The sequence below is a fragment of the Staurois parvus genome, unplaced genomic scaffold, assembly GCF_062004578.1.
Source record: "Staurois parvus isolate SC_StPar_1 unplaced genomic scaffold, SC_StPar_1.0 ptg001192l, whole genome shotgun sequence".
Classification (NCBI taxonomy): domain Eukaryota; kingdom Metazoa; phylum Chordata; class Amphibia; order Anura; family Ranidae; genus Staurois; species Staurois parvus.
Window position 1 is genome coordinate 137,242 of NW_028318988.1, and position 12,624 is coordinate 149,865.

General features: G+C 44.8%; 1 protein-coding gene across 1 annotated transcript in view; it reads right to left on the reverse strand.

Moving 5' to 3' along the window:
• The window catches only part of LOC149438337 (aldehyde dehydrogenase family 3 member B1-like), a 50,402-nt gene extending 46,364 nt beyond the window's left edge, over window positions 1-4,038 (reverse strand). The window contains exon 1 of the mRNA XM_089659829.1: window positions 3,903-4,038. The gene's annotated coding sequence lies outside the window, so the exon portion shown is untranslated. The remainder of the gene's footprint in view (window positions 1-3,902) is intronic.
• Window positions 4,039-12,624: the final 8,586 nt, after the last annotated feature.

The window sequence follows — 12,624 nt, forward strand, 5'->3', positions numbered from 1 at the left end:
CGCCAATGGTGGTGGGACTCACCTGCCTTGTGGGCTGCAGTACCAAGGCTGGCCAGCGGGTGCTCTCAGCAGCCAGAATCTTACTCCTGCAATCAGGCCATCACCTAAGGCTGATTGCAGAAGGTGTATTTAAGCAGGACCAGGCCTGTGATCAGTGCCTTGGTGTATGTTTCCCATGAGCCCCTGTACCTGCATCCTGTCTGCTTCCTGCTTTGATCCTGACTCTGAACGAACTCCGCCTGTCCTGACCTCGGCTATTCCTGACCACTCTTCCGCTCGCTCCTGGTACCCTGTTTGCCCATTAGCTACCGACCCGGCCCGCCTGACTATGTTGTGCTCCATATATATATATATATATATATATATATATATATATATATATATATCAGTTTAGGCTTGGGTTTGTTTCACCTTGTTGTATGTATTTGTGTTAGTTTTGGGTTTGGTTTGTTGCACTGTGTTTATGTTTGTGTTGTCCTAATAAATTATCTTATTTACACGCTATACCTGAAGTCTGTGCTTCCCTGTGTCGGTCCACACACCTCTGGTCATTCCTGGGCCCTGACAGATCCTTTGCAAAACCTGAGCAATGCCACTTCCCCAAATTGTGTCAGTGCATGAGACAGCAAAACAACCCAACCTATGTCACAATATCACAATGAAGCAATCCAACGCCTGAATGTTCCGTCACTACGGACAGGCAAACATCTATTGTTATCAAATGACTTGGCCAGTTCTCATCTCTAACCTAATTCCTTTTTTGCTTTGTGGATAAAACAACTAAAAACAATACAATCTATCTCTCTACCCCTCATCTCACCCCTTCAGTCTCCGCTTGTATCACAAGCCTACTGAGCGACATATCGGATTGGATGTCACTCCACTTCTTCAAACTAAATCTGTCCAAAACAGAGCTCCTAGTTTTCTCCCCAGCCCGCGCCCCCCTTCCTGACTTCTCCATCAAGACCAACAACACCACCATCAGTCCCACCCCTCATGCCAGAGTACTAGGTGCAAGGGAGGACTGACCATTTGGAAACTCAGGCACTGCCCGAGGGCCTGGGGTCAGTAGGGGCCCCCATGAGATGCCCCTGGTACCTTTTTCATAGGCTTTTTTGAGTTTGGGCAAGGACACAGGGGCCCCATGATCCCCTATTGCCTGGGGGCCCCATCAGTTGTCAGTCCGCCCCTGACTAGGTGTAATCCTAGACTCCAATCTGTCCTTCCAGCCCCAAGTCCATTTGCTGACAAACTCATGCAGACTTCACCTCCGCAACATCTCCAAAATACGTCAGTTCCTAACCCCGGACACCACTAAGCAACTCATTCACTCCCTTATTATATCACGACTTGACTACTGTAACTCCCTCCTCACCGGCTTACCTTACCGCAGGCTATCCCCGCTTCTGTCTATCTTGAATGCTGATGCCAGACTCATCCACCTTACTAACCACTCCGTATCTGCCACCCCTCTCTGCCAATCCCTCCACTGGCTTCCCAATTGCCCAACGGATAAAATTCAAAATGCTAACATTGACTTATAAAGCTGTTCATAATACTGCCCCAAACTACATCACTGATCTGGTATCCAAATACCACCCAAAACGCACTCTCCGCTCCTCACAAGACCTCCTACTCTCTAGTTCCCTGGTCTCCTCCTCCCATGCCCGTCTCCAGGACTTCTCCAGGGCTTCCCCCATTCTCTGGAACTCCCTACCTTTAATCCATCAGACTGTCACCTACTCTCCTCACCTTTAGGCACACTCTGAAAACCCATCTCTTCAGGGAAGCCTACTCCACCCTCAGCTAATTACTGAACTCCTCCACTCTTCCTACCACTCCATCCCCCACAGCTATTTCCTCCCGTACCACTATCCCCTCCCTCCTAGATTGTAAGCTCCAAGGAGCAGGACCCTCGAACCCCTCGTGTATTGAACTGTATTGTTATTGTACTGTCTCGTGTATTGTCTCCCTTTATAATGTACAGCGCTGAGAAAACTGTTGGTGCTGTATAAATTCTGTATAATAATAATAACAAAAGCTCTTAAAACTCAGTTTCCTGGACACAATTACACTGCCTTGAAAAAGTATTCATATCCCTTGAAATTTTCCACATTTTGTCATGTTACAATTAAAAATGTAAATGTATTTTATTGGGATTGTATGTGATAGATCAACACAAAGTGGCACATAATTGTGAAGTGGAAGAAAAATGAGAAATGGTTTTAAAATCTTTTTACAAATATATCTGTGAAACGTGTGGCGTGCATTTGTATTCAACCCCTTTACTCTGATACCCCTAACTAAAATCTAGTGGAACTGATTTCCTTCAGAAGTCACCTAATTAATAAACAGAGTCCGGGACATTGTTAACCCTGCCCACTTTCCAGGTGGTTGCTCCCAAATCATGCCCACTTTGTGGGTTGGCCCTATCCAGACCCCCGACTATAGATTTGTGGAGATTGCTAAATATTCCACGGTCAACTGTTAGTGGTATTATGACAAAGTGGCAGCAACTGGGAACAACAGCAACTCAGACATTAAGTGGTAGGCCACGTCACATGACAGAGCGGGGTCATGCTGAAGCGCACAGAAGTCGCCAACTGTCTGCAGAGTCAATAGCTAAAGATCTCCAAACTTTTTGTGGCCTTCAGATTAGCACAACAACAGTGCGTAGAGAGCTTCATGGAATGGGTTTCCATGGCCGAGCAGCTGTATGCAGTGGTGTAAAGCACGCCACCACTGGGCTCTAGAGCACGAATCACGATTCTCTGTTTGGTACTCCGATGGATGTGTCTGGGTTGGAAATTGCCAAGAGAACGGTACTTGCCTGACTGCATTGTGCCAAGTGTAAAGTTTGCTGGAGGGGGGATTATGGTGTGGGGTTGTTTTTCAGGGGTTGGGCTTGGCCTCCTAGTTCCAGTGAAGGGAACTCTAAAGGTATCTATATACCAAGACATTTTGGACAATTTCATGCTCCCAACTTTGTGGGAAGAGTTTGGGGATGGCCCCTTCCTGTTCCAACATGACTGCGCACCAGTGCACAAAGCAAGGTCCATAAAGACATGGATGAGCGAGTTTGGGGTGGAGGAACTTGACTGGCCTACACAGAGTCCTGACCTCAACCCCATAGAACACCTTTGGGATGAATTAGAGCGGAGACTGCGAGCCAGGCCTTCTCATCTGACATCAGTGCCTGACCTCACAAATGCACTTCTGGAAGAATGGTCCAACCTTCCCATAGACACCCTCCTAAACCTTGTGGGCGGCCTTCCCAGAAGAGTTGAAGTTGTTATAGCTGCAAAGGGCGGGGCCAACCCAATATTAAACCCTACGGACTAAGACTGGGAGGACATTAAAGTTCATGTGCGTGGAAAGGCTGGTGGCTCAATACTTTTGGCAATATAATGTATTTACTGAGAAAAATGGTGATGTGTTCAATACTTATTTTACCCACTGTATATATAAAAACTAATAAAGGCAGCTGCCCCTTTAAGAGAAACAACACTTTACATAAATATCCAATTAATAAAAGAAGGCTCTCACCAAAATAGCGCAATCGTGACAGTTATATAAAATAAATATGAATCAAGAGAATATAAATGCAAAACACTGTGTCACAAAAACCGTGAAATCCAAAATCCCAAAAAGTCTATTCTAATCAGGGGCACTGCCCGAGGGCCCGGGGTCAGTAGGGGGCCCCATGAGATGCCCCTGGTACCTTTTTCATAGGCTTTTTTGAGTTTGGGCAAGGACACAGGGGCCCCATGATCCCCTGTTGCCCGGGGGCCCCATGAGTTGTCAGTCCGCCCCTGATTCTAATGCAACAGTCCAACTGGTGTCTAATTCGTTTGATGCCAAACTGTGTTCCACCACTGTGTATGGCTGAAATGGGAACTCACCAGATCAACTCGGCCAACAAAGTAGCCAGCAAGCTTGTAAACGCAGATCCTGTATGCCTCAGGTATGATGTACAGTCCTGCAGAATCGTTCAATATCCTCCAATCACAAGATATTAACCACCTTCTACATGTCTGGGTCACACTGTCAGATGCTGTATGCTCTGGGCTTTATACTACCTGTACCCTGTACACTGTAAACTACACGTCTCTGATCACGTACACACTGGACCTTGTACTGCCTGTATCCTGTACATACTAAGCCACCAACGGAGTGGATCCTGTACACTGACGGCCATAAATTTAGAATCTAATAAATTCCTACATGATCACGTATATCCTGAACCACATTCTGCATATATCCCCTATACACCGAGCCACACATAGCCTGGATCAGCTATTCACTAAGCCACACGCTCAGCCTAGATCCTGTATACACCCAACTCAACTGCCTACCAGTTGCGCACACTAGACAGCTGTACAGAGAGGATCCAGGAAACAAGAGACAGTCTGCACAGGCAACCCCAGATCGCACCAAGTATGAGATCAAAGTGAGAGAACACCAAATCCATCCCTTACAGGGATCTCTGGCCAGCTGGATCCTGTATTTTCCTGTGAGTTCCTGACAGCACCACCTTACCTAGAGGGAGGATTATCCTGGACCAGGATCATATCCAACTCCTACAGGGGACCTCTACAGATTCATTTAATGCGTATATACATTACGCTTCTGGTGAGTGCGTAATTTTACCACACTATTTGGAGCACCATTGCTGGATTCTACTGCTATTTCGCACCCAGATCTGCACAAACTGTCACTTTGTAATTTGATTGATTCTTGGCATATAATTTTAATTCATTTATATGTTTACGGACATTATTTATATATTCATGATTTTAGTGCTGCATCTATTTATTTAGTTGCGCACACCGACCCTCAATCATGTCTACACAAACAAGAGACAGTCTGCACAGGCAACCCCAGATCGCACAAAGTATGAGATCAAAGTGAGAGAGCACCCTTCCATCTCTTAAAGGGATCTCTGGCCAGCTGGATCCTGTATTTTCCTGTGAGTTCCTGACAGCACCACCTTACCTAGAGGGAGGGTTATCCTGGACCAGGATCATATCCAACTCCTACAGGGGACCTCTACAGATTCATTTAATGCGTATATACATTACGCATCTGGTGAGTGCGTAATTTTACCACACTATTTGGAGCACCATTGCTGGATTCTACTGCTATTTCGCACCCAGATCTGCACAAACTGTCACTTTGTAATTTGATTGATTCTTGGCATATAATTTTAACTTATTTATATGTTTACAGACATTATTTATATATTCATGATTTTAGCGCTGCACCTATTTATTTAGTTGCGCACACCTACCCTCGATCATGTCTACACTGAGCCACAAACTATCTGGATTCTATCATCTCTGAATTTCACACTGCCTGCATTTAGGTGAAAAAGGTTAGGCTGCCATGCTGAAAATACTAGTCGCTTGGCTATAATGCTGATTGCTTCAATACTTCCAAGTTTTTGACTCAGAACAAGGATGAAGTAAGTAAAAAATTAGTGAGTTTAAAACTCTTGATTGATATATTGTTCTGTGTAACCGAGTCACAGAGTCAGCATTACAGCCAGTCAGCTAGCATTTTCAGGAACAATAATAGATCTGTGGCTAAGTGTATATTGATGCAGGCAGTGTGAATCGTTATGCATATAATACCATAGCTTTTAATATGGCTCAGTGTGCATAGGATCCAAGACGTGTAGCATGTAACTTAGTGTTCACAAGATCTGAGCAGTATGCAAATTAGTATGTATAGTATCTGAGAAATATAAAGCTTAATGTGTACTTTAACCAGGAATGTGTGGCTTAGAGTGTACATAGTCCAAATTAAAAAAAGGTAGGTAGTGAGTGTGGCTTAGTTTGTTTCATATGTAGGCATAGTATGTGGCTCAGTGTATACAGTATATAATCATTGCATGTGGCTCAGTATGTCTGGTATGTAGAAATAATATGTGGCTCAGTGTGTACAGTATACAATCATTGCATGTGGCTCAGTATGTATGTTATGTAGAGATAATATGTGGCTCAGTATGTCTGTCATGTAAAAATAATATGTGGCTCAGTGTGTACGGTATATATTCATTGCATGTGGCTCAGTTTGTCTGTTATGTATAGATAATATGTGGCTCAGTATGTCTGTTATGTAGAAATAATATGTGGCTCAGTGTGTACAGTATATAATCATTGCATGTGGCTCAGTATGTCTGTTATGTAGAAATATGTGGCTCAGTGTGTAGAGTATATAATCATTGCATGTGGCTCAGTATGTATGTTATGTAGAGATAATATGTGGCTCAGTATGTCTGTTATGTAGAGATAATATGTGGCTCAGTGTGTACAGTATATAATCATTGCATGTGGCTCAGTATGTCTGTTATGTAGGGACAATATGTGATTCAGTGTGTACAATATATAATCATTGCATATGGCTCTGTATGTCTGTTATGTAGGGATAATATGTGGCTCAGTATGTCTGTTCTGTAGAAATAATATGTGGCTCAGTGTGTACAGTATATAATCATTGCATGTGGCTCTGTATGTCTGTTATGTAGGGATAATATGTGGCTCAGTGTGTATGGTATGCAGGTATTGAGTGTGGCTGAGTATCTACAGTGTATAACCATTATGTGTGGCTCAGAAGGTCTATTATGTAGGCATAGTATGTGGCTCAGTATGTATAGTATATAACCATTGTATGTGGCACTGGCTCAGTATGTCTATTATACAGTCATAATATGCTGCTCAGTGCTTACAGTATATAGTCATTGTCTGTGGCTCAGTGTGTACAGAATGCAGGCATTTGTGAGGCTCGGTGTGTACAGTATATAAGCACTGCATGTGGCTCAGTGTGTACTAAGCATAAATAGATACAAATCTGTTTTTGTGGGTTCTCCCTCAGCTTAATGTTTGCTTCTGCCTGCTGTTGTGCAATGTCAGTGGCAATAGTGTGGGAAGACACAATAATGTTGAGTTTTGAATAATTATGTCCCATGACCACAAGGAGGATTATTTCCAGTGGTGCCAGCACTGGGCTGTGTGTTGATGCCTCGTGTCCTCCAAGACTGCTGCCCAGGGAGGTCTATTACCAGAAGAGAGGCCTGAGACTGGGGCCTGAAGAATTGCCATGCTGTAGGGGACTTCCAAAGGACATAGAACAGGAAGGATTGGAGCACCATGAATGAAGACTTTACTGCTAAAGAATGTCCTGGAGAGCTGGGTAGAAGCTAGTGTTATGGGACATTGCATGAAGCTCTTGTGGCGTATCCATAGTTACATAGTTAGTCTGGCTGAAAAAAGACAAAAGTTCATCCAGTTCAGCCATAAAAAAAAAAGGTATAATCCTATACCCACAGTTGATCCAGAGGAAGGCCAAAAAAAACAATAAAGCATGATCCAATTTGCTCCTGCAGGCAAAAAAACTCCTTCCTGATCCCCCGAGAGGCAATCGGATATTCCCTGGATCAACTTTACCTATAAATGTTATATCCAGTTTTATTCTGTGTATCCAAGAAAGAATCCAGGACTTTCCTACAGCAATCCACTGAGCTGGCCAGAACCAACTCTTGAGGGAGTCTATTCTGCATTTTCACAGCTCTCACTGTGAAGAAACCTTTCCGTGATTGGAGATTAAATTGCTTCTCCTCCAGATGTAAAGAGCGCCCCCTTGTCCTCTGTGATGACCTCAGGGGGAATAAATCTACACCGGGTTTACTATATGAACCACTGATGTATTTATACATGGAGATCATATCCCCCTTATGTATTATACATGGAGATCATATCCCCCCCTTATGTATTATGTATGGAGATCATATCCCCCCTTATGTATTATACATGGAGATCATATCCCCCCCTTATGTATTATGCATGGAGATCATATCCCCCCTTATGTATTATACATGGAGATCATATCCCCCCTTATGTATTATACATGGAGATCATATTCCCCCTTATGTATTATACATGGAGATCATATCCCCCCTTATGTATTATACATGGAGATCATACCCCCCCTTATGTATTATACATGGAGATCATATCCCCCCTTATGTATTATACATGGAGATCATATCCCCCTTATGTATTATACATGGAGATCATACCCCCCCTTATGTATTATACATGGAGATCATATCCCCCCTTATGTATTATACATGGAGATCATACCCCCCCTTATGTATTATACATGGTGATCATACCCCCCCTTATGTATTATACATGGAGATCATATCCCTCCTTATGTATTATACATGGTGATCATATCCCCCCTTATGTATTATACATGGGGATCATATCCCCCCCTTATGTATTATACATGGAGATCATATCCCCCCTTATGTATTATACATAGAGATCATATCCCCCTTATGTATTATACACTGTCATACCCTTTGCACTCCTCTCCTGTACATACTGCCCACTGTCATACCCTCCACACTCCTCTCCTGTACATACTGCCCACTGTCATACCCTCCACACTCCTCTCCTGTACATACTGCCCACTGTCATACCCTCCACACTCCTCTCCTGTACATACTGCCCACTGTCATACCCCCTGCACTGCTTTCCTGCACATTTCTTTAGCCTTGTTTGTAATATTTGTACCCTTGCCCATTGCCCATGGAGGTACAGACTTTTTCTTGCCTGATTAGTACAGATGTCTCAATGGTTCCTTCCAGGAGGATATTTCACACTACAGACACAGATAAGACAGAAGACACGGTAGGATTTCACTGCTGTCAGCTGCTCTCGGGATCAGAGTTGCTCCACAGTGAATGAATCTCACCTCTCCATGATGGATCTCGCACTATGTTATCCTGCTGGGTGGAATATGACCTAACCTCCCAGGTTTCCCAAGAACTGCACACTCCCTCTGTAGAGATATTCTAATCAGATATGACAGGGCCTTCCAGAAATGTCAGTGTTCAGTATATGACCTCTCCTTTTTTATAGAATCACATCAGAAAAGGCAGAAAAAGGTGGCCATACACTATAAATCAGATTGTACAACCTCCTTTAGATCTACCAACATTTATGTAATGTAAAGTCCTGTGTGGTTGCATAGAAGTTAATTGTATCAATAACAATAAGGGTCATACTTACCTGCTCCATGCAATGGAATTGCAAAGAGAGGCCCCAAGCCTCCCCTTCTCAGGTCCCCCTCTTGTGCTTCTGGCTCCTCTCCTCTGTCCAGTGCCCCCATTCCCATTCTTATGGGGGTACTTGTGTGTGCTTACTCTCGAGTCATTGACACAGACAGTGGGACTCGGCTCTGCTCCCTTGTCAATGGCTTTGATTGACAGCAGCAGAAGCCAATGCCCCAGCAAAGCCTGTGAAACCCAGAACTAAAGGGAGAGAAGAGCTGCAAACGCGTTGGATCGAGTGAGGGCTCAGGTCAGTAAAGTGGGGGTGAGGAGAATACTGACGCATGTTTTACCTCCCCCGCTCCCTTGTCAATGGCTTTGATTGACAGCAGCAGAAACCAATGCCCCAGCAAAGCCTTTGAAACCCAGAGCTAAAGGGAGAGAAGAGTTGCAAATGCGCTGGATCGAGTGAGGGCTCAGGTGAGTAAAGTGGGGGTGAGGAGAATACTGACGCATGTTTTACCTTAATGCAAGGAATGCATTAAAGTGGAGTTATGCCCCCTCCCCTCCCAAAAATTAATGGCCAACAGCTACAAATACTGTAGCTGCTGACTTTTAATATTAGGGCACGTACCTGTCCAGGGATCTAGTGGTGCCCTCACCTCGAGCCGATGCTTCAATCTGCAATCGGGGGCTGGTGCCGCCATCTTGACTAAGGGAAAATGGCAGCTGGTCTCCTACTGTGCATGTGAATGGGAATGGGCCACAGTTTTCTGGGACCAGTGAAGTGTTCCAGGGGACTGTGGGGGGCAAGGAGGGGGTGATGAACTTGTCAACACCAGCTACCCGATCCCCCCCCCCAAAAAAAAGGTGTCAAATGTGGCAGTGGAGGAGGGGAGGAGGAAGATAAGCGGAGCTTCCACTTTTGGGTGCAACTCTGCTTTAGGGTCAGTTCACACCATAGAAACACAATCCAGATGTGTTCCAGATGTGTTTCTGCATGCATGTTTTTGACGTGTTCCGGTATGTTTTTGATGCTTTACGGTTTATTTTTTCTCCTCTCTTAATGTAAATAGGGACATGTGCATTCCAGTGCATTTCGGTGCATCCCATTGCATTTGTTTGCATTTTATCGCATTCCAGTACAATTCTGTGAAGGAAAAATGTAGCCTGTTCTACTTTTTTCTGCAACTAGAATGCAGTGGAACTACAAGCACTGATGTGAACTATGACATTGACAACCCTATAACCTATATATAATGTGAACTGGCCCTAAACCGCTTCCCATCCGCTGAAAGCATATAGACGGCGGGATGGGAGCAGCGCTGATGAGGCCTAATGTACTGGAACAATATATCCAAAAAAACTCGCACTGATAACCCCAAGAAAAGTCACACATTCACCCTTGAAAGTAAATATCCATAAACCTTTTCTCTCAATACACTCAACCCCTATTTCATAAATAACACCCACTTCAATAGTGAAAAAAAAAAAAAAAAAACACAATAACCTTCTAACTGTTGAACAAATGTCCAAAAATAATTGTCCAAAAATAATTGTGTCCAAAAATTATATTAATGTCTTCCAAAAATTCTACAGTGTATCTGTCGGAGATCACCGCCACGATGGGCTTGGCGCAGGCGCAGTGCACCGCCCTGTGCAGGAACGCGGGCACTGGGACCAGGCCGACCGCAACGAGCGAGTTTGCGCATGCGCAGTAGGGACCGCGGGCGCGTGCGTGGCACCAATGACAGCGCAGGGCGGGATATTTAAATGGCCCTGAGCTGTCATTCAGTGCCTTCTGGTCTTCCCTGTATCCTGTATCTGCGAACCTGTGAATTGTAAGTTGCTGACCCGGATTGTGCTCTGACCTTGCTATATTCTCCTGCCCAGACCCTTGCTTTGCCTGACCTCTCTCTTGGATGCCCCCTATTGGATCTGACCTGCTGTTGCTGACCTGGCGTGTGACCCGACTATTCTCTGCCTGCTGCATTGTACCATACCGTCCTCTCTGTTACCGACCCGGCCTGTCTGACTTCGCACCTGCTCAGCCATCCATCCCTCCCAGTGGGGTCTTCAGACCTCCTCATATCAGGCTCTCCCCCGTGGGAGCCCGCGGCGTATACCGCTACCACTGACGGGTATACCCAGTAGTCACGACCTGGTCTCGGGGTGCTCCAAGTCCATCCCCACCATCAGGGGCTCTGGTGAAAAAGCACCTTGGAACTTAGATTCCGTGCTCTGGGGACGCCTATTCAGTGGAGTGCTTGTGGAACCGCCGGGCGGTCCCTTACAGTATCCAACTCAATTCACCAGTCCAGATCCTGTAAACCTCGAAAAAAATGAAACTGGATATAGTGTAATACCTTTAAATTATATCATTAATATATAAGTGAAAAATAAATTTAATTATAATATACGTCAGTGACACCTGAATCATGCAAGTAAAATTATTCACTCGGTGTGGACTCCTACCAACGTGGAAAACAGAACACAAAAAAAAAATATTTTAAATATTATTATTATTATTATTATACAGTATTTATAAAGCGCCAATAGTTCGCTCAGCGTTGTACATTACAAAGGGGGACAGAACATGTGACAGAACAATACCAATACAATGCAAAACATGAGGGGATCGAGGGCCCTGCTCTTTCGAGCTTACAATCTAGGAGGGAGGGGATGGTGGCACAGGAGGAGATAGCTGTGGGGGATGGAGTGGTAGGAAGAGTGGAGGAGGTCGGCAAGTTAGCAGGGGGTGGGGTAGGCTTCCCTGAAGAGGTGGGTTTTCAGGGTGCGCCTAAAGGAGAGGAGAGTAGGTGATAATCTGATGGGTTGGGGCAGGGAGTTCCAGAGGATGGGTGACACCCTGGAGAAGTCCTGGAGGCGGGCATGGGAGGAGGAGACCAGGGAACTAGAGAGAAGGAGGTCTTGTGAGGGGCGGAGTGTGCGTGTTGGGTGGTACTTGGATATTAGGTCAGTGATGTAGTACGGGGCAGTATGGTGGACAGCTTTGTACGTCAGTGTTAGGATTTTGAATTTGATCCGTTGCGCAATCGGAAGCCAGTGGAGGGATTGGCAGAGGGGGGTGGCGGAGAGGGAGCGGTTGGAAAGGTGAATGAGTCTGGCAGCCGTGTCCCGCCTTCTCTGCAGTTATGAAAGGGTTACAGAGGATTACAGGCAGTATAACCTTTGATGTCCACACAGTAAAGAGTCGATGATTGATAACCGATGATCTTTTACTGAAAACATGTGCACATAGTACATGAAGTGTGAATGTAAATGCGTGCTAAAACTGGAATACAAACAGAATAAACAGACATGAGTACATATCTAACTACTTAGCAATATGCACAACATTCCTCAGTACATAGGAGGGGTACTTACAGACTTTGGGGGTCTAATCAAGCCCATATATGAAGAGAGAACAGCATCCCACATCTACTTGCATAGTAGAATTTCTTCAGTCTGAAGAGATGAGGTCACTTCCTCCCAAGTTAGCAGACAGGAAGTCTCTGGCCTTAAAGGGGACAGACACTGCTGAATGCTAAAGAATGCCTTGT